At 37.6% G+C, this 24893-nt stretch overlaps 1 long non-coding RNA gene across 1 annotated transcript in view; it reads left to right on the top strand.

The window, feature by feature from the left end:
• The window catches only part of LOC127468340 (uncharacterized), a 39331-nt gene extending 28872 nt beyond the window's left edge, over positions 1 to 10459 (top strand). The window contains exons 2-3 of the long non-coding RNA XR_007903526.1: positions 9668 to 9727; positions 10433 to 10459. This is a non-coding gene — a long non-coding RNA (uncharacterized LOC127468340). The remainder of the gene's footprint in view (positions 1 to 9667; positions 9728 to 10432) is intronic.
• The last annotated feature ends 14434 nt before the right edge of the window (positions 10460 to 24893 follow it).

The following is a 24893-nucleotide window of genomic DNA, read 5'->3' as shown; positions in this document are numbered from 1 at the left end:
GCTTTAAGAACTTCACTGAATCAATTTGAAAAGACAATGACTTATATGTGTAACTAATAGAGGGCAGCCTTCAAGTTTATTTTCATTACAGATTTTCACATCTTGTGTAATAGAAATAATATATTATACTAAACATGAATACTTAACATCACAGACAAATGTGTGTGTGAATAATATTTGATATATCATTGTTTCTTTTGTTCGTGGCCTCTGAGATGAGAATTACAAATGTTTCTTTGTATGGCTAATCTCCTAAATCCACAGCATCTAATTTATGTGGCTGAGTATGAATTCAGCAGTCTAGTTTTAAGCATCTGCTTTTGGCTGTGCTGATCTTTAGCATTCTCTTCTCATTTTAATGAGAAATTTAACCTTTCAGTTGCTACTTCTTTTCAGTTGGGTTCATTTCAAAAAGAAATGGTTGCACACTGTTTCATGCTAACAATTCTTTTTCTTCATATTCTCACTCAGACCAAACTAATATTGCCATGTGAATGTGTGGCTTTTTTTCCCCCACAACAGCAGGTAAAAAGTAGTTAAAAATCTATGTTAATATTATCTTTGTTCAGCTTTAAGTAGTTTTCCACACTCCTTTTCACTTAGGAGAATAAACCAAACCCATTTGACCCAAAGCCAAGAGTAACAGTAATGCCTCCTCTGTCTTCTCCCTTCTCTTCCTTCTCTCACAGGAAAAAAAAATATTTTTCTTTATTATCTGGTACACCCAAGCAAGTTAAGGCCCTGCATCAAATATTTTTTGAATCCTTTAGCATTTCTGAAGTATGATAACATATTTAGTGTTGATAATGTGACGAATAGTTTACTTATGTTATGCTTGTAAAAGTTTCCGTGGCCTATTTTGGTGGTTAGAAAGGCTGCCAGCATTCATGAGTAATTGCCAGAACAGCTATTGCTCAGCAGATGAAGTCAATATTTGCTTGTGCTTCAAGTTGTGGTTATGTTTGTGTGGGAGCTTAAAACAGTGTCACTAAATGGTACGAAGCCTCCTTTCTGTGGAACACAATAGTAACTAAGGGGGTGTTAAGCACTGTGTTATAATGGTACACAAGAAATGTGCTCCTTACTCTCTTCTAAAATGGGACACTGAACTAAACGTAAATTCACGTGATTTTCACTGTATTAGTTAATGCTAGTGGAGTTTCAAGGGTTTAAAGACAAAAAAAATCTCAAATATGCCCAAGTGTTAGTGCAAGAACTAAAATTTACTATTCTAGCTTAATAAATCTGGCCAGAAAAAAATTATCTTTCTGGTGGTGTTTCAGATTTTTTTTTTTATCGCTTTCTCCTTATTTTTGCATGAGAAGCATGATTAGAAAACTTGCTGAGGTGCAAGAAAGGAAAAGCTGTCGAGGCATATTTGGATTCTAGCTTATGGTCTTCTAGTTTTCAGTTTTTGGAGGGCATGTGAGGGATGAGGTGAGACTGGAAGGGTCATCTGTTCAATGTTCATTCCTGAGGCTGGCAAGAGTCGAAAAGCAGGACCTTTTGATAATTTAACTCTACATTGAAGTAAGAAAGTGGAAGGGAGGAAGGAGGGAACAAACTCTGGTATATACTGCAACACAAATTTGCATACATATGAGATCTCTGGTGTATGAACAGCAGCTTTCACAGCCATCTGCTCTTTTGTTGGGGCTGCAGCAACTTGCATCAGTTTCAAATAGTCACTGATGTGGGCTAAACGTGTTTAATAAGCCCCTATTGAAAGCATAGGTTACAGGAAGCAAATCCTGTGTTGTTCCCAGACAAATCTGGATGATTATCGTGGTGTACATCCAGTCAGCTAACTTTTGTCCATGCTTTTTTATGGGCAAGATTGTGGTTGTTTGGACACGTTTATCTGCTTGCATTGCCATATTCAGAGATCAGGGAGCCTTACTGCAGTGAGAGAGAAAGAGTTTTGCTGTAGCTGGGGTCGAGAGCTCTGCCCTTTTAAGTGGGCAAAAATCTAGGGAGAGAGGAGATGACAACATGGTGTGGTATTTCTTTAGAAAGGAAAAATGGATTTGAGAAGGATACAATCAAAATATCTTGCAAACTGATTTTCTGAACCTCTGGTGGTGTTCAGTAGCTGAGTTGGACTCTCAAGAGTCTTTAAGAGTCTTGTCTCATCTAACTGCTGGTCAGCCCTCTGGCAAGAGGGTTTGTGATGCAAACATCTGGATCTAGCACACTCTAATGCACTCTGCATCCCTTCAGGTAAAATCAATCCCTTTTGTTGCTCCTATAAATTAATATTTGGAAAGGATTTAGCCCAGATCCTCTCCTATTGAATTTTGCTAAGTCCTTCAATCAAAACATCCAAACCAAAAAGGATTGTTGGAGTGCTTGAAGATAACTATGTTGGCTATTGATTATTCTGAGGTATGGGAAAAGATGGGCTCTTTGGCTGCATTACAATTATGCCTGTTTTGTGTGTCTATGTTGTGTTGTCACCACCCCCCACCTCCCCTTCAGATTCCTGTAACATTTCTGATTCTTGAAATATGAAATATTCATGCAGAAAATCTATGTTGAATATTACTTACTGGGAGAATACTGACTTTAACATATTTTCTCTTCAGATCTTTCCTCTGAGATAACATAGAAATAGGAAGTAAGATGACAATTTTATATCTAGTTGGTGCTAACTTTTTCCTGATTTCTGATTTTTCAGTAGTTACCTCACAGATTTCAGAGTATCTGTCTAACTATGAATGTGTCAGAAGTTGCTAACAAGTGCTTATAAGTGTGAAAACTAAAGCATCAATATTTTTAATCAAACTCATTCCTAAATTATCATAGTTGGTGAATATATAAGCATCTATTTTGCCATTACAATTTTTCCAATGACATCCTGGTTGGAGACAGCTATGACTATGACCACCCTGGGATCATTCAATCAGACATAATCAAGCCCTGTGTAGTTGCTGAAACCATGTACATGGTAAAAGCCAAACTATTTTGACTATTTGTGCTCGTCAGGATTCAGTTACCATATCAAAATTAATACTGTGGCAATCCAGTTAAAACAAAAATAATTTCTTCCTGGAATTATGAAAATAATTGTTTGATATATTTTGGAGGAAAGTGTAGATGATGACTGCTTTCTATGAGAGTGACTTTATCTCTGTGTCCTTTTTTCCAAGGATCCATCAGAGTAAAAGGCAGTTTCTAGACTTAGGTGTAGAAATTCACTAATTTGAATTTGCTTAATTAATTTAAACTACTAAATCAGTTCATAATATTAATTCAAACTATAACTGAGCTCAACTGAGTTATCCAGTAGCTGAACAGGTATATCCAGTGTGGTGAAGATTTTCAGTGTGTTGAAAGATGTTTTTGATTTACAATTGAGTGCCATAGATTATTGTGTACCTGCTGAGAAGAGGGAGTTCTCTTTGCTGTGTACCTCTTAGAAAATCAATCAAAAACTAAATAAATTGAGTTATTGCATTGGCAACTCATTCCATTTCATGAGGGGTTAAAAAGGAAAGCTGGTGCTCTGGAACACCTGCCTGAAGCTTTTGGAATAAAACAGCAAATCCGGAGATGTTTGACTAGTCTTTGAATGGAATTTGGAAGAGTCTTTACAATAAATATTTTCAGTTCTAACATAATAGCATTTAGTTACATAGAAAAATTGCATGTGTGTGGCTGATTTTTAGTTAATCACAAAGCAAGCCAAAGTCACACTGATGAACAAGCGGTCGTACATGCACAATTTAAGCCTGTAGGTCACAAGAGCTGGAGATTTTAGGCTTTGGGATTAATCTGATTTTATGTTCTAATTTGCATATTAATGAATATGCACCATAATTTGAATATATGACATGATCCCTAACATCAGGTCTTAGCCTAACAACATATTTCCTCAGCAAGAAGCCAAATGACTGTGATTTAATCTTACAAATGCTGGAAGCCAGCACACTGGAATTAGATAAAATCTCTGTACTGTGAGTAACTGGAAGAAAGTGACCCTGCCACCTTTTAGTCTGAAAAAGCTGTTTGTAATTTCTTGGAATGACTCCCTTCCCACAGAGATAATACTGAAGGTCGGCGCTCCCACATATCTTAGGTCAATGCTCTTTTGTAGCTGAATGTCCTTCTGGGTTCTCTGTAGTTCAAATTCTGGAGCAAATTGGACCAATAACTTGGTTCAGCAGTTCTCTAGATAGGTTTGTGCTTAACTCCCTTTGGGAAGAGGATGAGTCACTCCCAAGAGCTGTCATGTTATGGAGCTTCCTTTAAAGGGGTGACAAATCCTCCCTTCTATCCATCCCTGACTCCAGCCCTCTGGTTTCAGAGCCCTGTGTGCACACCCTCTGCCTGGGACTGACAGGAGGAGGACTGAGTGCAGGAATGAGGGGCTGCTTTGAGATGGGATGTGATCAGAGATGGTGATCTGGAGTAACAACTCTGGGGACCATGTGCTGTGAGGAGTTCTGTGTCTGGAGCAACCGGGAGGCACAATCTCACCAGTAGACTTGTAGACTTCTCTATGGGATTCATGGCTTGGGAACAGTGAAGAAGTGACTGTGCCTCTCTTTGCTTTCCCATTATGTCTTTTTCCCAAAACACTGTCCTTGTTTTTATCTGCCATCTAGAATTTCCTCACTTTTCACAATCCCTTATAACACAAAAAATTCAGTCCTGCTTCAGTACAGTCTCCATATGTACTGGTTTCCCTGGGCTCCTACTGCTTGTTCTTCCCAATTTTTCCTGTTGGCCTTTGACTGCAGTGTTTTGTCTGGGTTTGTCTTGAAAAAGTTAAGCCCAGCTTCTGCTCCAGCAAGTTTTTAGAGATGCTGGATGGGGGATGAACATAACACAGACTTTCTGGGACTCAGAAAAAGAGTATGTGCAGAGTTAAAAATGGTCACTAGAGTAGAATTATTCTGACTAACTTCAGACTTTTATTGCATTTTTATGCAGTTCCAATTTACTTGAGATAAAAGGCCAGGCTGTGACTGCTACCCTGCTTCAAGAAAAGCAAGCGGGAGGAGGAGCTGGAAAGGAAAAGCACATTCAAGCCTTTGGTTTAACTGAAAAAAATTCAAATGGAAATAAAGAATGTTTCTTGGTGCCTTATTTGAAACAGGAAGAAATGTGAGACTCAAAAGGCTGATATGCATAATGTGACTGATACAAATACTTATATTGTTTGGCTACTTGTGTTGCAAAAGGGTGCTTTAAAATTTTTTTGTTGATCTATTTGTGTTCTTTTTGTTCATTGTGTCAAGGAAGTCTGGAATTCTACTGTTTTCTGTGAGATAACCAACAGCTGCTTAAGGCTTAATTTCTTGGCTTTTCTAATGAGAGTATTGTTTTGTTAGATCTTTTAGTCCTTGTAGAGTTGACAAGAGGTGAAGTTTCATTGTTACAGGTTGTTTAGGGGCTCTACACGTGACCTAGGCTTCTACTTCTTAGGCATAATGACAATGGAATAAAAGCACGGTTGCTACTTCCCCTCCTGCTCACCTCCAAATGTTTTGCATGTGAGCAGTGCCTTCCCCTCTCCACCCTGAAATAGGATCTCTGGTTGTAGTTCTAGTAATTTCTGCTTAGGATTGATTGCTGTAGCTCTTTTCTGCCCAGGAAAGTTCATAGACTATCCTGGCATGACTCTTAATAATAGAAGTAGCTGTGTCTGCCTTCAGTATTATTCAGCTGATTTAGTTAAGTACTTAACTAATGGAGTGTCCAACAGATCAAACCCAAGTATTAAGGTCTGGCTTTGTTTTTTTCACTGTTTCAGTGTTCGTTTTTTTTTTTTCCCCCCACTCCCTTCATTCCCTCTGTGGGAAAGTGCTGTCCAGCTCCTGGCTTCACTCGGCCACTGACAGCACTGGAGAGATGAAGCCTTTTCAGAGCCAACAGAATGATGGATAGTAGTCAAATGCTGCTTACTGTACCTTATATATATATTGGGACCCAAATATTTTTGGGTCCACTTCAGATCTGGCTTTTATTTATTGGCAGCCTAATGCTAATCACCAGAGAAACTCTCCATATTCTGGAGAGCTGGGCCTGAACTTGGTATAATTTGACCAGAAGAACGTTATTGTTAAGGCTCCAAGTTTTAGGATTCTGGCACATCCCAGTGTCTCATGTTTCTTTTATTACTTTAATGGACACCCACAATATAAAACCCCTTCAATTAGTGGCTAACAATAGGAAATAAATCTTTACTGTTGTCACATAGACATGTTCCAAGAGCAAAACAAATATTCTTCCTAGTCTATTGAGACATTTGATAATAAAATATTTCCTAAGTATGTTTCTTTACATTAGTCCTTATTTAATTATCTGATTGAGCTGCTCAGGACCCAGCCATATAGGGGGGAAAAAAAAGAAATGCATCACTTTTAGAATATTTTATTTTCTTCATTATCTAAGGTGCTGAACTGTCTTCTTTCAGTGGAATTTGTAATAATGTTCCATCAGTTTTGCTTTTTTTTGGAAACTATTGAAAGCTTGTGAGTGGGATCAGACCTATTTCCCATGGCAGCAAATTGTGTTAAAATTAATGGTCACATTATACTTCAGAAGAAGCTTGATACAATTTTTTAAGGTAGGATATTCTGATTAGACTCACATAGTGTCGCTTGTAATTTAAGTAATGGGACTTGTTAAAAACCTTTTGTACTGAAAGATGGCAGAAAATGGCAGCAAATGTCGTTGCTTTTTACAAGCAGCATATGAAATAACATAGGCATCACTGAATGAGGCAATTTTCAAGAATGCTTGAAAATTGGACTAAATTCACTGTCTATATGAAGGACAGATACCAAGTCTCATTGCAATGGGCTATGTCAGAAATAGGCTGAGCGATGGGACCTGAAGTGACAGATGTACTGAAAGATATAATACACTTATTGTTTAATCATGTGGATAGAGTAGGAGATGGAAACATTGAGAATAAGAAGATTACAGTAAGAGTTACTGCTTAATCTGAGCAATAGCCTCTGAGGCTTCTTAATCTACTAGGGGAATTGTATAGATGCAGTAAGTCTGATAAGACGAACACAAGATTTTATTCCTTTAAGTCAGTGAAATTCTAGATTTTAATTTCTGTTATTCTACAAGGGATTGAGAAAAGGGAAATAGAAAGAGGAAGGCAAAAAAATGTGCCCCACATTACTTCATGATTTTGGAAACAGATGATTAAATCTAAGATGTGCCTTTTTGCTTTTGGAAGCATATTTAATTGCAGGCTTGGAATCCCCAGCCTTGGCTGAGGAGTCAAGAGGGCTGTGCTGCTGACTGATGCAGTTTGTGGTCAAATATTGCCATGCTGTCAAAAAGCCTCAGCCAGGTCTGAGGAAAAAAGGTGGTAAATAACTGTCCCTGTCCCATAGGGTTTGTAGTTCAAAAGTTTGCAAGGAATTAAAGGATGTAATGATGTTCCTGAGGGGGGTGTGTGTGGCTGCTGCCCGTAATGGTGTGTGTTGGGGGGGGGCAGGATCGAAGTAACTCAGTTTTAATCCATGAGAATGATGTGGGATGGGTGTGAGTAGAATGAGGAAAAAAAGCAGTAGGTCTTAACAAACCCATCTTAATAATTTTGAAATGTAAACACACTTACAAATCCGGGTTTTTCGACGCGCACACTTGTGTGGGAGCACATCAGTGTTACTCTTGTGGCCACAGATGGCCAAGGAATAAAAACAAATGCCAGTAATCTACTGGAAGGTAGGGGGACCACAGAGAAAGCTTCCCCTTATGTCCTCCAAGAATATACTGGTTATTGTAGTGTATGTTTGGAAAACCATAAATTAGCATGATTTTTCCAAGCTAGAGAATCACAAGAGCTATTTATTATCACTAATACAAGTTATTAATGTTGGAAGCTGTGTAAAGTAAACAGACTGCTTTCCCTGACTCATCTGTCATTCAGTTGTTGAACAGCATGTTAACTTGAACAATTCCAACAACTTTTAAATGTTCTAAGAAACATCTAAATTACATCAGTAGTAAAGGTATTTTAGGAAATTTAATTAGGTCCCAAAGCATGCAGGTACTTGCAATTTAATTGTTCAAAAAGGAGGGATTGCTAAACATTTAATAACTTTATTTTTTCATCATCTTTTGCTTAATGCACACTGGTTCTATGAATGTTAAGCAGTGGAATTTTTAGCAGAAATGTAAATGAACACTAGAACAGACAGTTAAAACTATAAATACTTAAAAATCTTTTGAAGTCTGTAGTAGCTATATGATTCAATAAGTTAAATTCTTCTATATGTTATTATGATGATCTTGGAAAGATTTCTGTCCCATTCAAGTCTAGAAAGTCTTGTGCCTTATTTGAGTTTCTGCAGTGTTGAAGATTGTTGTAAATCATAAGCTTTTAAACAATATAAACCTAAAAAAAAATTAAAAAAAAGTCACTCTTAGTACCCTTTCTTTGGAACATGTATTAAAAATTTCAGCTTCAACTTCTCTTTTGCTTTCAATTCCTCTCTATCCTATGTTCTTGTCATCCCTTCATCTTCCTGTCATCTCTCACTTACCCTATCTCTGCATTTTTCTGAGTTCCTAACCACAAAAGCCTGGCTTAGATCTTGAGTTGCCTCTGGAGGAAGTGGTGAAAGGAAGCATGACTGTATTCTTATGGGGAACCACAGAACGTTGGGAAGTAGCATCCTTCTGTGGCTGTTGAAAGAGATGGCCAAGAGACATAATTACAGTAAACATTCATAAGAGTTGTCAATTGAAGATAATCTTTCTCTCTCCTAGATGTCCTCTCTGCTTGTACAGTGAGGACCTAAGAGTTTTTGCATTGAGTATATTGCTTTCCAGACTGTATCCACTTCCCTACCGAGAATAACTTCAGGACTCATTCTTTAGGATCTAAAAAATGAAACTAAAATATGTTTAATTAAAGCTCATAGAACTGATGATTTACTCTCCCCTTTCCTCTCCTCCCTATTATCACAAACAGTGCTGAAATGTCTTCCCCAGCTGGGCTAACACTAGTTTGTTGGTCCACTTACTGCTGTTCTAACTCACCTGAATTTGGTGCTTTCAGTACAGACCCATTATCCCTGCCAGGGAGTGCCCCAGGAATATGCAGAAAGCAGCAGAACAGGAATACTGTATTTCACAGTTAAGTGTAGTAAGACTCGTTTCATCCTGAGAGGAATTGTTCCGATTGTGATACTTGGACAGTCATTTTTTAACATGAAAGTGTTTCTGTGTTGAGAGATGGGAGGAAAAATTATATTAATGAAATGATGGTTCCAACAGGGTTAGTTCACTGCCCAAGTTGTTTGTGAAACTAAATGATTATGGAAAAATATTGTGAAAAGCCTTCGAAGTTACACATCTCACTGCAGTCAGTGCCACTGGGAGTTGCTGTGTCTGAGTGGGTGTTCATGCTTGGCCAGCTTTTCAAACACAGTTCCTTTAATAAAATCCACCTATTTTCTTTAAGTGTCACCTTGATATCCAAGTGTTTCACACTGATAGCGATTCCTCCTTCTATTTTCTCCTCTGTCCCAGCAATCCCAAAATGTCTTAGTGACTTTTTTTGGTAAAAAGTAACTTATGGGAAACATCAGAGGAAAAGTTTTCAGTTTCAAAACTATGGTACAGATGAAAAAAAAAAGTAGAGGACATAACTAAAATTATTTATTTTCATATTATTTTTCTTTTAATTTAGTTATGCCTCTTTAAAATTAGAAGTATAATGAAGAATGAACTAATAAGGAATGATTAACTAGTAAGTACTTATAATCCTAAACTGCTTTGCTCTCTATATCAAACTTATTACATTAAAACACACAAAATATTTATATTTCAGGAAAAATGAGATGAAGGAACAGTAGGTAACTTGAAAAAAATGACTCAATTACCTGGGTACAAGATACTGAATAATTACCTATGCAAGCACTAACAAAATCATTCATTCTCTGATTGGTTTGTTTTGTCAGTTCTTGGTGTTTGTACGACTAATTCAGAAAACTATAATGTCAATGGGATTCTAATATTCAAAAGAGTCAGGCTTTGAACCTCTAATCATGCAGATTTTTACATGTTTATCTGCAAATAATGGGAGTACTCAATATATTTGCAGGTGAGTCTTTGGGCTATAGTATGAGCAGAGTCAAGTCTGTAATTATCATTCTTACTTGAATCAGATATGAATAATCAATTGCTAAAGACTTAAGTTAGCAGGGGCAAGATAAAACCAGGTGATTTAAATTGGGTTTTGAAGAGGCATTGAGATTATTAGAAACTCTTTAAATAAATTTCTCTATAAATTTATATATAAAATTCTTACATACAAATAAATAAAGATAATATTATTTTATTTCTGTATATTATTTTTCTTTCCAAAAGAGATGTAGATAGAGGATATGGAAAGGCAAATCTCTTTCTTGAGACATCTATACACTTTTGCAAGTTAATTTTAACTGTTTTGTAGAGCTGGGCATGATAACATCTCATGGTAAGGAAACATTTCTCTTTCTTACCTTGGGGCTCTTTCCTAGTGTATTGTGATACAGAAATGGGAAACCCTTGGTTTGCTTCAGCTTGTTACTGAACTCATACAAAACCTCCCAACAATACAATGAACAAGGAATAAATACCAGTCTTTATTCTGATCTGATCTACTCTGAATTCCTGTCCAAACACTGATGCAATGGAGAGTCATGTCCATCAGCTGTGCAAGAAATTTACACTTGTAAAGAGCACCTGTTGTACTCTTTCTGTTCCCTCTGCATTTGTGGAAAAGAATAATTGATCTGTGACTGGTTTTATAGAAAACTGTCCAGCTGGGAAGGTCAGTCTTTCTTGTCAATTATTTAATTATTCATCTTTGTGCCTCATATAATTGAATTGTGTAGCTTGATAACTCAAGTGCTTTTTTTGTTTGGTGTGATTTTATTGCAGTGTTTTGGTGGTTTGTTGTGTTGTTATTTTTTGGTTTTTTTTGGTTGGTTATGTTTCTTTGCTTTTGTTGGGTTTTTGTTTTGTTTTGAGGTTTCTTGTTGGTTTTTGTGGTGATACTGTTGCGGAAAAGTCCAGTTCAAAACTATATGACTAAAGACATGAAAAATGTTTTTTAAAAAGATCCTGAAACAAATATGTCATGCTATGTTTAAACCCAAATAAATATCCATCAGTGGGATCTACAGTGTCTTCTCTACAGACACAAAGTCTAAGGGTGGGGGAAGTGACAAAGAACCATTGTTTCCTTAGACCACGGAGAATTATATCAGTGAAGATTCAGTTCGTTTATGTCTTATATAAAACCAGTGGAATATTTCCCACATTCCACAGCTGGTATTCTGAAGAAGGGAGATGAGGAAGACCTTATCAATAGATAAGACCTGTTATTCAGTAAGCGAAATGCGTGTAACCAGCTCACAGGAACATTCCGGTCATTTAGTGCCCCTAATCAGGTTTTATGGTTTAGTGAGATGAGTGTGAAGGTTACTAAAGCGATTGTGAAATAAAGAAAAATGGAGATAGTTAAAGCAGATTTGTAGTCATTTGTGAGATGTAGTTTTGCAATTAACATGTGCTGTTTTCTATTTATGATCACAAAAACACACTGACTTCTTTAATATTGATTGGCACATGGCAAATTGAATCTATTTGCCTAATCTGCTTAATAGTCTCTACATTAAATGTGGGGCAAGACAGCTGAATGTAAGAAGGTAAATCAAAGCAGCTGTCTCCTTCCACTTAGGACATGCAGAATTCTAGACTAGAAGGGGTATTTCACTGGGGGACAATGTATTTCATAAGGCAACCTAAAAAGATGCTTTATGAGAGAAAATCTCTTGTTCATTAGAAAACAGCTTTAGCAATATTACCAAAAATAAGTCCCTGAAAATCACTGGTTGGAGTAAGATGAATTAAGATTTACATCATAGTTAAATCTCAGTAAGTTTCATTATGTTTTTCTATATTCTTACTGAAGATTTATGAAAACCATTACCTTACATCTTGCAATTCTATGAGGATGCATCCTTCTGAAATGAAAAATGGTTATTTTTTGGGTTGGCTTAATGCCAGTTTATGTGTTGCACATACTCAAGGCTTTTATAATTCTTTGTGTTCTAGTCGTGTCCCTTGTTCTATTCCTTAGTGTACAGTTAAGCTGATAAAATTGTTCTTAAGATGTTTTTAGCTAAGATACTTTTAGCAGATTAAAATGAATAAGCAGGATGAACATCTGTTTAAGTGTATAAAGCACACTGTATTCAGCAGGCATCTCCTGCAGCCACCTTGGAAGATTTCTGCTCAGTGAATTTTAACAACTCTAGTTACGGAGGATACTTGTTCGCATCATTGTATTCCTGAGGTCATTATCCGTAGGAGTTCTCATATGTCTGGATGTGTCAGTGTGAAAGGAAGAGCACATATGTGGCCTTCTACTCTAATTGCTACTAATTAGGAAAAGAAACATGATTATTCTGAGAAATGTACCAGAATAAAGAGAAATCTAGAAGATGAAACTTTGGTAGTTGTTGTAGGATCATCTGTGCCAATGGTTGGAACCAAGGTGTGTCTCAAAACCACATTGGGGTAAGATTTTTCCCTTGAAGACACACAAAAGGTTTCTGGAATGCCTGAAGAACAGAGGGATTTGTGCATTTCGGGATTGACTTAAGGAAGATTTACTGAACTGCTTTTTTTGTTTGTTTGTGTGAAGAGAATGTTCGGGGTTTTTTTGTTTGTGGATGCGATAACGGCATTTAAGAGAATTCACAAGTTATGTAATGTATCTTTTTCCCTAAGAAAACACGCAGTGTGTATCAAATAGTTCATGGACTGTCTTGTAGAAGAGGGCCTGTTGCTTCCCACTTCCTTCCCCAACCACTGCATAGGTCTGAGGTTTTATTTTTTAGCATATAATAATTAACTCAAGGGGTATTTTTTTTTTCACATAATTCCTCACGGAAAGCTTGTGTATTACTTGTGTTTGAGAAATGGTAATACTTCACAGAAAGAGAGATCATCTTTTTCCAGAAGTGACTAGGAATCATTTGAGAACTCATGTGCAACAGTGTCCTGTGCATCTTATACCTGAAGTATCCTAGTTGGCAAAGCTGGTCAAATGTTTCTCATTCATTATTATCAAAGAAAATAGAAAATCTGTTTGGAAAGATCTCAGAAAGAAAAGCTTCTGTGATGACATCTTCATTTCCCCTGAAAATTACACTATTGGTATCTGTTTATGTAGGATTGAAGATCAGAAAGCTTGGCAGCTAAAACTGATCACTGCAGTAAAATTTCATTTAGAAACTGAAGCTGAAAATTGGGTTCAGGGTGTGGTTCCTCAGAATTGAAACAGCTGAAATAACAAGTTTCGGTTTATTATTTATGACTTTCACCTCAGAGCAGACATGAAAAAGAAGGTCAGGATGCCCTTACTGCTCAGTAAGGAATACTTTTGAGTGTAAAGCTGTACAAGAGTTGTGAACTTCAGAGTATTGACTGTTTATGTTTGAGGAAGGAATGTTTGAAGAGAAGAATGGTAGAAAAAAGTGTCCTTCTGGACTGCTTCCATGTCTTCTTCCAGCTGATCAGTCTCAGAAACTCTGGGAAGGTTATTTCAAGCACGAGTAAGAGATCTATTAATATCTGGGCTGAGCAGAACTACACTGCTGCAGCTGCAATCCCTGTAGTCTACATTGGCACATCTGAAGTAGCTCAGTAACAGTCCAGTGGTCAGCGGACGCCGATGGTGTGACTGGGTAGTGGTTCTGTGCTGAAACCCAGCCCAGCTCACATCACTGCCCTCACTGAGAACTGCCCGGGTCAAAAGGGTCTTGGCCAAGTCAGTCTGCACTTTCCCAAGGTCATGAAGCTGCACTGAAAAGAGCAAAGAAGTGAGAAAACCTTAATTTTAGAAATGCTGTGTGGAGGCTTTTATACGTGGGAAACAAGCTCTGTGCTTCTGTTGATGCTGTTTAGTTCTGGGAGAGGAGCAGGAACTTCTGGACAGTGTTAGATTTACTGTGTTAACCTCTTTCTCTGAGGCTTCCAAGAAGGGCATGAAACATGCTCCTCTGAGCAGGCTGCAAAAGAGAAGGGAGTGTTTTCTGTTCTTTTGCACACATTAAAATGCACACAACCACTTCAAAATCTGCGCTTCTGCCTGCTTTTAGTTAGTGGCGTAATATTCTGTGGCTGATTTGCTGCTGCTTGGAAAAGGTGTGGGTCTCATTCAAACCACCATGAAGCACTTGGAGCAATTACTTGTTTTATCTGATTTTGTGATGCTCTCTGGTCAGAATGGAGGTGTGAGAGCAAGGAGATTGATGGTAGGGGAGCAGGGAATTTTAGTGCACTCAAGTTAAGCAGATGAATAGCTGTCTCTGGGAAAGCTGGCCCATGCCCAGAACATTATGCAGTATAAAAAGAAGGTCATCCTACTCAGCAGGTTTTCCAGTTACTTAGAGAAGACCTCCTCCCTGCTCCATGCTAGTGAAAACTAACACAACCCCTTTTACTCTCTTGAGGCCAATCAGTCAGTCTCCAATCACTCTGTTTCCTCTTGAAACTACTTTCAGAAATTGCTCAAGGGGAGAGGACACTCTAAGAGCAGCAATAGGAAAAATTTTTTTTATTTTTTAAGACTCATTTCAGAATGTAAATGAAAAGAAACCATTTAGGAGAAGTCCATTAAAATTGACTTTCTGAGTAAAAATGAGACCTTAATTTTAGTTAGCTGCTTTAGATTTGGAGTTCTTTCTATCTCTAGCACTCTAATCTTTTATATTTATTCACTTTAAAATACATGGGTTTTTTTTTACTTTTTAAAATGTTTTATTGCAATTTGAACTTTTTAAGTTGAAAAAACCCTGTTCTGGATAAGTAATGAACTGTAGAGCTAGAGCAATTCTTCTAAATTCTGCTTATTAGTTTTCACTCAGATCAGCTGAATTTTTGTTCTTGCTTGTAATGTAAACTTGGTGTAGCTTCACTGGCTGATAGTGTGCCAACCTGATTTATTCTTAGGGGTGGTCTTGTCTTTACAAAGTAAAAATTCTTGGCCTAATATTAGAACTGAGATATGCTATTTTGTGAAGTCATGTGAAGACAAAAAGAAGTTGTTTCACTTAAATTTCTTTTTGAAATTCTCTGACCATGATGTGGCAGTCCAATCCTCTGCCTTTTTGGCTGATGGTATAACATTATGAGTGTGTGAAGCTGTAGTACCTCCTTCTCTTCAGCAATATAATCTAAAATTAATTGTTCACTTCAGAGTAATATTCTGTGAAATAGAAAAAAACCCCTCAACATAAAAATAATGTAGACCTCAGTTCTGGAGGGCCTAGTTTTCTTATTGTCATGGTATGATGCAAACATTTTTCAGAAGTGTATGTAATTTCTTTTAATTGAATGAAACTTGGTGATGTTTTGGGAATCTAGAACAGTTTTTACTTTGGGAATTATTTAATCTTTTGGCTTCAAATGTCCTATAAGCCACACTTTTTAAATGCGTGGTTTTTTTCATGTGGTAGAAAAAATTGTCAAAGGAGCCAGTATTTGTAGAAACAGGGAAATGTTGAAACAATGCAGAAAAAATACAGCTCTCTATGCAATGCTCTTCTGTTTTAGCATGATTACTTTATTCTTGTCTAATAATTTATTCTACATGGTGGCAAAAGTCTTCACACAACTGAAAAAACCTGAACTGCTTTCGCTCAGGTAGATTCCTACCTGCAGAACATATTTATTTAATGGTATGTTCCTCAAATAGAATATTGTAACTACATCTGAGGAAGACTTGACATGTGAAGTCAAGTTACCTGATGGCAACTTGACTATATACTGGTAGCACACACACTACATGTGACATGAAATACTGCTTTGCACCATCTGTGAACAGCCCTGTTCTTCTGAGGGTCCTGACAGGGCTATTAGCTCACAGCACAGGGTATTTATCCATTCACTGAAAGGTACAAGATAATTTGAGGGAAGATTAACATGTCAGCTTGAACCAGCGCAGAAATGCTTTTATTCCAAAAGGGTATAGAAGGTCTCAGGTGTAAATAAATACCTGCTGGTATTTAAGGTTACCAAGAGTTATATATTTGCTGCTCCTTGAATTAATAGCCATAATTTTATGCAATTTTCTTTGAGGTTTAAAAAGCTGAAGGTATTTTAGCTTTCAGAACTTTAGTTTCTTCTGACTTTTGCTTGGCCTCTTTAGAAAAAATTGAACTTGATCTGAAAAATACTTAAGTATTTGCTCAGTGGTTGCAAAATGATAAATAAGTACATGCAGAAAGAGAATTATTTCATTTCATTGTGAAGTTGTTTTTTCACACTAACCTCAAAGACTTTCTTGTTGGAGTTTGCCTCTCCAAGCCTCCCCCACCCCATGACTGACTATATGCTACTAACTTCCTGCAGCTGATTAACCTGAATAACCATGTTGTATTTCCACTTTGTAAAGTAACACAAAAAGTTGACAGGAGCACAAACAATACCCCACACCCACAAGATAGGTGTTATCAAGAAAAATTAGCCAAACCTTTTTTTTTCTGTGGGCTGGAAGCCAACACATATATAAGGTAAATTTGAAGGGAGCGGTGCAGTGAAGGAGAGGGATTTTACACAGCTTAGGTTTAGGCCAGGGAATCTCATTCCCTTACACTTTTCTATTGATGAGGATGATGATGGCAGACAGTCCTTCAAGAAAGTCCTTCCTGTTCTCAAGAGGATCCTGTCTCTCTAGCCATTGGCAGTATTGAAAACATATGGCCGTGAACACAGTTGGGTTAAAGTAGGACTTTGTAAATACTACCATCGTGCTCCTTCCATTTTAGAAAGCATAAGCCACGCTCTATTCTGTGATATGAGATCAAACAAAAGCTTAGACATACAGATAAAGTGCATAGGGCTGCTTACTTCTTTGGACAGTTCTAGAATAGTCTTGAGCTCGGTGTCAGGATGTCATATAATTTGTGTAGAAAAAGAGGAAAAAAATAATTACACTTTATTTTTTTCCCCTCTCTGGTGGCTAGAAAATGCTGTTTTGGTGTATTATAGACATGCTTTGTTTTCAGCAATAACTAAGTATCCAGAACCTATATAGTCACATCACGTTTGGGTAGACAAATCCAAATCAGCATTGTATTAAATAATTCCCCCTATATGTCTTGATTAAGATTACCCTGTCTCACAGAGGTACTGCCTGCACAGAGCTGCACTGAATGTGCTACTATTTGCAGAATCTTCATGGGAGTGTACCACTGAATACATAGTCAAAAGAAGATTTAAATTATACCAACATTTTTATTAGAACATAAAATACAGTCACTTTTTAATGTACAATCATTAAAATCCCTCTTATCAACTGAACTTTCAATATTCATATAGTTACGAAAAATTAGTCATCCTTATTCTCCATAAAAGCTTTAGGCCTGTATTCATCAGTGAGTTTTCTGTTATCTGTGTTGACATTGTAAATTTAACTCAGTCAAACACACAGCTGTCACCTGAGCTGGTTACAGTTTATTTCAGTGTTTTAGTATACAAGGGAAATAATAGGTTCCCATCTGTACTACAATAGCCAACTGTGTAGTAGGGAATAACAATGTTCTAATCAGCTTCCTGGGTTAATTATAACCTCGGTAATCATGAAACTCAAGGGAATATGGGGGAGGGGGGATGATTTGGACTGTTAATTTTATAGAGGTTTCCAGAAAGTGGTTTGACACCACGTGGTCGTTTCAATGACTCCAGGGCAGCTGTCAAAGGACCCAACCTCTTTGGGATAAACCCTCTCATAATTGTGTAACAATCCCTCAGCCATGTCTCCTAAGGAATTGCTGTGTTCTGAATGGGTGTCAGAAATAGACCTGCCTTGTACCCACCACAGATCTCTTAATGCTTAAGCATTAAAGGTTTCTCTTCCTTAGGAAACCTTGATCAGTTTTAAGAGAAGGGAAACTGAGAATTTCTAGGGCTATTTAGATGGAATATCCCACATTATATCAATATATTCTGCTGTTGTTTGTGTGACTGATATTCTCTGTTCCTCTCCTGCAAGCCTACCTTCAAATATGATTCCTGTCCCTTTCAGATATCATTCCTCACCGGCAGTAAAAGGAGCCTCAGGTCTGGACAAATACATTTCCCTGTGTGAGCATTAGAAACAGCTGAACAGGCCGTCTGCTTTTGTTCAGTCAAGTGAAGAGGAGTCTCTTCTGTCAGTATTGCTGTGTCCTAAACGTGTAGGGCTGGACTTTTAATGTTTGGCTAGAGACACAAAAGTCAAGTCCCACAAAACCAGGAATTCTGTGCAGAGCGAGCAGGTGTGTGTTGTGGTGCAATCACAGTTCTCATTGTCACGTTGCTGACACTGAATGACCTGTGGAAATTCACTGGCAAACGGTGAAAAATAACTTGCTGTTCTGTGAATACCTTTAGTCTATTTTCCTGTATTTTGCTTGGTTATGTCCATGGCTTGCTTTACTGTGCTATAGCATAGCATGGAAAATTTAGCCTTTTTTTTTCCATTGGCTGGTGGATGGGGCAGTGAAAAGGGAATACAAAAGGAAAGCTTCAACAGTCTTGCATATAGGTAATTTGGGGAAAAAAAATCCCCTCGTATCAAGTGCAGATCTGCGCATAGATGAAGCCATAAATTAATTTTATCGTTAATTTGATTGGAATAAGAATTGCAGGACTTAACCATAAGAACTGGTTTCAGTAACTTGCAGACTAGAAAAGTGAAGTAATTAATTCCTTTTACTCCTGATTAATACATTGTCATGCATGTAGTAGCTTGTTTATAATTCTTCTAGGATTACTCCATTTTCTCCAGAGACTTGCCAATGAGTAACAACGAAGCCAGCTTGGGCAGGTTGCAGTTTGCCTCCCACACCACTGGAACAGCTGTGACAAAACTGTGAACTCCAGGACAGCTTAGCTTGGAGAAGTCAGTTATCTGCCCCACCCAGATTGAGGCTTCTGATAAACTGGGCTGGGGAGTTGAGGGCTTCTTAAAGTTGTAACTTCTTTCTGTCACCTTCCCCTTCCTGGAAGTTAATTGACATGAAGCTCTGTGTCTGGTAATATCAGCCACAAAAGGGACTGTGGTAACTTGGGCAGGAGGAAGCCCATAACCCCCAAATTTCTGTGTTGGATTGCGTGCTCCAAGGGATTGTCTGTGAGCTAACCCTGGCTGCCACACTCGCTGTTGCACAAACTAATGTAACTGTGGTCTGTCATCTTCCCCCGGATTTGCCTTGGATACTAAACAAACTGAAGATGAAAAAAAACATGCAAGCTTATTGCAGTGAAACAGAAGTGTAAACTTCTGCTGCGGAAATGGAAACAGTTATGACAGGGAAAACTAAAACAAGAGTTTAGAGCACATGAAGCCAAATCTTTCTAAGATATGCTGCAGCTGTGCAGACAGTGAGGCAGCTCAGGAGAACTCAATTCTTTCAGTGCACTTTGAAATTACTGTTAAAGCCAGTTTGGGAAGGAGAGGGGACTGGCAATCCAGCTCTTGTCTCCTTATGCACAGGTTGAGAACTGTTTGAGATCTTTCTCTTTGAAAACAAGTTGTCTGTCTCTATCTGCTGCTAGTCTTTTTTTCCATAAAATGAAAAGCCTCTACTGTTCAGCCTCTACATCATTAATTTGTATCTCTTTTGTCTAGTAACCAGCATATTCCCTCCTGTGTGAATGCCTCTGATAGTGGCCACAGATCTATAAAACATAATAAACAGTTTTTGTTCATGTGCCTTCATAAATTCTCTATTTCCTCCTTACACTCAGCTTTCGTGGACACTGCACGTAAGTCGCTCAAGGCAGACTCGGTATCAGAGCACATTAGTTGAATGAATCTCACCTTTTGTTTTAGCAGCTCATGGGGTCAAAAGTCCAGCATTTTCTGTCAAAATGTGGCACACACCAGTGCTTGTGTTCTGCCTACAGTTATCCGCCCTTGTACAGCCTGAGTAGAACATGCTAATGTTTACATTTATAAAATGTAGCTGTAGCTGCAATAAGTGGTAGGGAATGGCAGTTTTCCTGATAGACTATGCTCTCAGCTTAGAGTAATGGCTAACTAAATATACTGCTTACCCTTCTCTTATCCACAATTTCTGTCTCAAGCTGAGAGCATGTTCTGCTGAAGCATTCCACGCTCATCACTTTTGGTGTGATATAGCAGCCTCTTGGTTAAGAGCATCTTAATTTGGATAGCAAATAATTTGGGGAAGGAGGGTGTGCTGCAGAATTTTCTTTCTGTTTTTTAAGGATACTTTGTATACTTAAAGCAAGAGAACTCTTAAAAATTTGAAGCAGAAACCTGAGGGGCTACTAGGAGAGGAAAAAAAAGAGGAGCTAAGCATAAAAATATTGGCAAGAATTAGAACAATTTCCAGAATTGTTACTCTAGGATCAGATTTCAGAGCTCTTCTCCAGAGTAATTCCTACTGTTTTATTATGCTGTGATTAGAATGAAATAACTGTGGAATTCTGTAGTGTGAAATTAAATTCATTCCTGTTCATAAGTAATTAAGATTTACATCCCTAATACCTGACATGATGGAACCATGTTGAGATGAAAATAACAGGGCAGAAAACCAAAAAACTAATGACTAAAATTCTACTATTTGGATACAGGCAGACATAGTATATGAACCTATGAAAGCCTATGATTAAATTGAGGCTTGTGTCTCTTTAATCTGCTGCTGTGGCTGTCCTTGCTGTACTGCTCTCCAGACACTCAATCCTTGTCTTAAGTGTTTGTTCTGATCTTTCTTTTCCGTTCCTGCTCTTAAGCTTTTTTAATTCTTTCCACTCTTTGGGATCAGTGGCATTCTTGCTGCAAGGGGACTGCGAAGAAAACATTACTGTTCTGAAGAACATAGGCTGGATGAAATTATGGCTTTTCCCTGTCGTGGTGTTCAGTAGGAAATGCATAATGGATACTGCTGTATTCTGGTGCTTAAAGACTCGGGTGCCTGGAATCTTGATACATTACATGAGACCCTCCTAAGTGCTAAGTGCCAACATGCCTGAGCTATTCTGTCACTGAAAATAATTTTCACTCCTGATTGCAGAGAAAGGGATATTGGAGAAAAAAAAGACAAAACTTTTTAGTGTTTGTTATTTGTTCAGTGCAGATTTCTTTTGTGAGGCTCAGGGATCCCAAGAAAGCTGACCATTCTTAAAGGTCTCAGTGACACTGAATCTCCTTTACTAACAAATGTGCTCTCAGGTCATAAAAATTTTATCATAGTGTCATCATCATCAAGTGCAATGTCTGTGTCTCTTTTGTATTTGAAAAAAAATCCATTGTGGAAGTTCCTCTTTGTGTGACTTCAAATAAACAGAATGACCCAACATTGTGCTTAAAGGGTGATTGCTTAGGAAAGGATTTTTCTTTTCTGTTTTGTTGTTGGGTTTTTCTGCTTGTTTCCATCCCACACTCCAGTCTCCTAAATTTTATTAGCTTCTTAATGAAAACTTTGGTCAAGGTGTCAGGAAACCACAAGCTTAGACTGAAGAATAGGAATTGAATATTTATATAATTCTGCTTTTGTTTGGTATACTTCTGGTAGGAAATAATACTTTAAACTTGGACCCCAGAACCACTTCCTTGACTCAAAAAATGAATGTATATATTGAAATGAAGCAAAATAGAAAGCCTGAAATTGGACTTCCAAGGAAAAACAAAATCATCCCACTTAGAGCAATGTTTTTGAATTGGCTTAATATTGATTGTCAAGCCCAGAAGATTCCATAACTCTCCTGCAAGGACAAATATTAATAATGATTTATGAATTGTTGCTTTTATAACATTTACACCAGAGATTCAACAGATTTAACACAGTCTTACTATGATGTGTTTGCTGTCTTATTGGGAAGTCACTGAAAATTACCACATTTAATGCTAAGTGATGTAGAAATAATAGTCTGAAGAACTGCAGTGAGCCATAGGAAGAAGTTGAAATCACAGCTCTTGCAAATGGCAATTAAAGATTTTTAAGCATTCTGTCTAGAGGGCTGAGGTTTTATTACTTCGAGCTGCTCCACTTTTTGCAGAGATATTATCATGTGGTTACAGTTTTCTCTCAACTGGATCAAGAGAATTTAAAGCTGATCTGGTTTGTATGTGTCTGTCTCACTTCAGAGCCTAGGTTTTTCTACCTTTCTACTTCTTGCTGAAATTTTAAAGACACAGTATTTGGATTTCAAACACTTTTTCTCCTTTCTGAGAATCTTGCTGCTCAGGAGGCTGCTGTTGGCACAGAGGAGCCTGCAGAAAACAAGCAGTTCTAGCAATAAGAAGACTGTTTACATATTGTTGTGTTTCTTCTAGTATTTTCTTGTCAAGTGACATAAAATTATGTTTGAGAACATATAGCAGGTATACTGCAATTCTTCTGTTTAGTTTAGTTTCCCAGTTCAATGCGTTTAAAAGCACAAGCAATTTATCATTCACTTGCAGAGAGCTGAATACACAGCTCTGTGTCAGAAAACGCACATTTTCCCCTAAAAATGTGTTAATGTGTGTCTAAATAAGGTGTCTGTCTGCTTGCACACTATTTACTGTATCGAGGTCAGAAACATAATGTTTAGAGTTCCCATCTGGCAGGATTATTTCATATTGCTCTTGGTTCAGGCAACTTGTGGTTCTGCTTAACTCAGTGTTTATGAGTTAGTCATAGAAGCATCAACTTCTGCAAACAAGGACAAGTCTGTAGTGAGGGACTTTTGCAAACAATGTTTCCTGTACAATATATATAATTTTTTAGAAAAATAGCGTAAAGAGAGCTACACTCAAATACCTAGAGATGTATCAGAAAACTGAATTCTGACATGAGATCTAAATTATTTAGGGTCATGCTCTTTCTTTTTTTTGCTCATACCAATGAAACCTGGTACTTTCTGCATTGTGAGGTAAGGCTCTGCTCAAGTGCAAGTCATATTTGGACTCAATTATTTCAGTTTGAATAAGGTTAGATCTGTAATATTTCTACTGTTTTGGTTTCTTGCCCTGAGCAAGATAAGGAAGAAAAAAGTTCAGCAACTGATCTGCCCCCAGACAGAGATGAAAGAGATTGGCTTTTATTGTCTGTCTTAAGACTTCATTGCTTGAGTGGATCTGGTGTATCAGACTTAATAGCTGTTTCCTCTCCAACTTTTTTCATAGCTTCCAGTAGCCATGCCTTTGCCAAGCATGTTTAAAGTTACAAGGAGTTTATACCAAGTTCTCTTGGAAATGTCGATGGCCCTGATAAGCGTTTACTGCTACCAATGAAATAATCATTAAAGACTTTAATAGAGCAAAGATGATATTCTAATATTCTGCCGCTGGTTTTTGTAGTATGCAGCTTCCAGTGTGCATACTCAACTCAAGGTGCCAGGATCATGTCAGCTCAAAAACTGAAGTGGAAAATTATTTCTGTAAGGATTTGATGAGCCTTTCACAATTCCCAGTTTGACAGCAGATTAGCAGTTAGGTTTTCACTGTGAAGCGAGTCTCTACTATTGTAGAGTCAACAGTCCGAGGCAGTAAGGAAGGTGGTAAGACTAAAAATGGGATGTGAAATCCATGCTAAGTCTTCTGCAGAACAACCTAGACACTACTGACTTTTTCTTTTGAGCTGGAAAATGGAATTCCTGTAGTCTGAGTGGGTTGCCAGCACTGGGAGGTTGCAGGGGATCTGTGCTGTCAGGAAAGACAATGGAAATTGGTAATGCTGTGGCATTTATTGCTTAAAGTCAAAAGCAAATGCATTTGCTGGACAGCTTTTGGCTGTTAAGTAGACACTGGCCAACAGAGTAATGAGATCTGGAATATATTTAAAAGTATTTAGAGAAATGGATCTATCCAGACTGGAGGTAATTGATGTATTTATGAAGAGCAGGTCATAGGCTTTTTCATTTGACATCCTCAAAATTTACTGGAAGCAAAACAAAGGTATTGTCAGGGGAATGCCAGATACTGAAAATCAGTGATTGTCAGTTGGTACCTAAGCTGTGGCTTCCAGGGCAAATGTTATCAATGCATTTCTTTTTAAAACTCCTTTCTACGCTCTTGAGCTGTAACCTGCAGTTCAGATGAAAAGGCTGCCGTGTCTCAGGCCAGCCAAGGATGTTGAGTTCACCATTCTCCCTCCTGTGATCATTATTAAGTTTGTTTTCTGCCTAGTACAGCCCACCATCTTGAACAGAAAACCAGGTAGTCACTTTGCTGGGACCAGAATTAACACTTCTGGGGAAAAACCTCTGCTCAAAAACAACACTCTTAAGAAAATGAAGTTTGGGCTTCATGGTATTAATTGAGAGGTTTTTAGAATTTACATGCAGAACTATTTTGCTGATATGTAACTGCCTGTGCCCCAAGATCAGCTAAATCTTGATTTTTAGGGTGCCATGGCTATTGCCCAAAGTTTGCTGTGAGGAAAAGAAAGTCAACTGTATGTGAACTATTTACAAAAACTTTTTTGCATAAAGTGAGTTAGAGTACTCTGTTACTGATTAACTGGAGAATCCCATATTTGAAGGGTTTCTAGTGCATTCCAGAGAGATTAAGCTCCAGTGCTTCAGTTTTAATAAGTAAAAAGTTCACTACTTTTTTAAGCACGAATAAAAGAAAAAGAGGCACATTTAAAATATTAAAACCTAATTTGCTGAACTCTGGTAAGAAGCTTTGTTGCCTCACTATCTTCTGGGATCTGATCTTGTGAGAACATTGAGTGTTGATTGTGGGCTTTGGACTTTCTAAAATTATTTACTTTGGGAGCCAAGCCCCCTGCAATTAGGATTGTTGAAATATTGTCTTGTTCTTTCACAGAAATAAGTGTATACATTTTAAAATAAAGCAAGAATGAGCTTTAAATGAAACTCCATTTAAACAGAAGGATTCTTAAGAAAAATTCCAGTGG

The sequence above is a fragment of the Manacus candei genome, unplaced genomic scaffold (genome assembly GCF_025592945.1).
Source record: "Manacus candei isolate 608988 ecotype Guabito, Panama unplaced genomic scaffold, ASM2559294v1 h1tg000015l, whole genome shotgun sequence".
NCBI classification, from domain to species: Eukaryota; Metazoa; Chordata; class Aves; order Passeriformes; family Pipridae; genus Manacus; species Manacus candei.
This window is presented reverse-complemented; position numbering and strand designations above follow the sequence as displayed.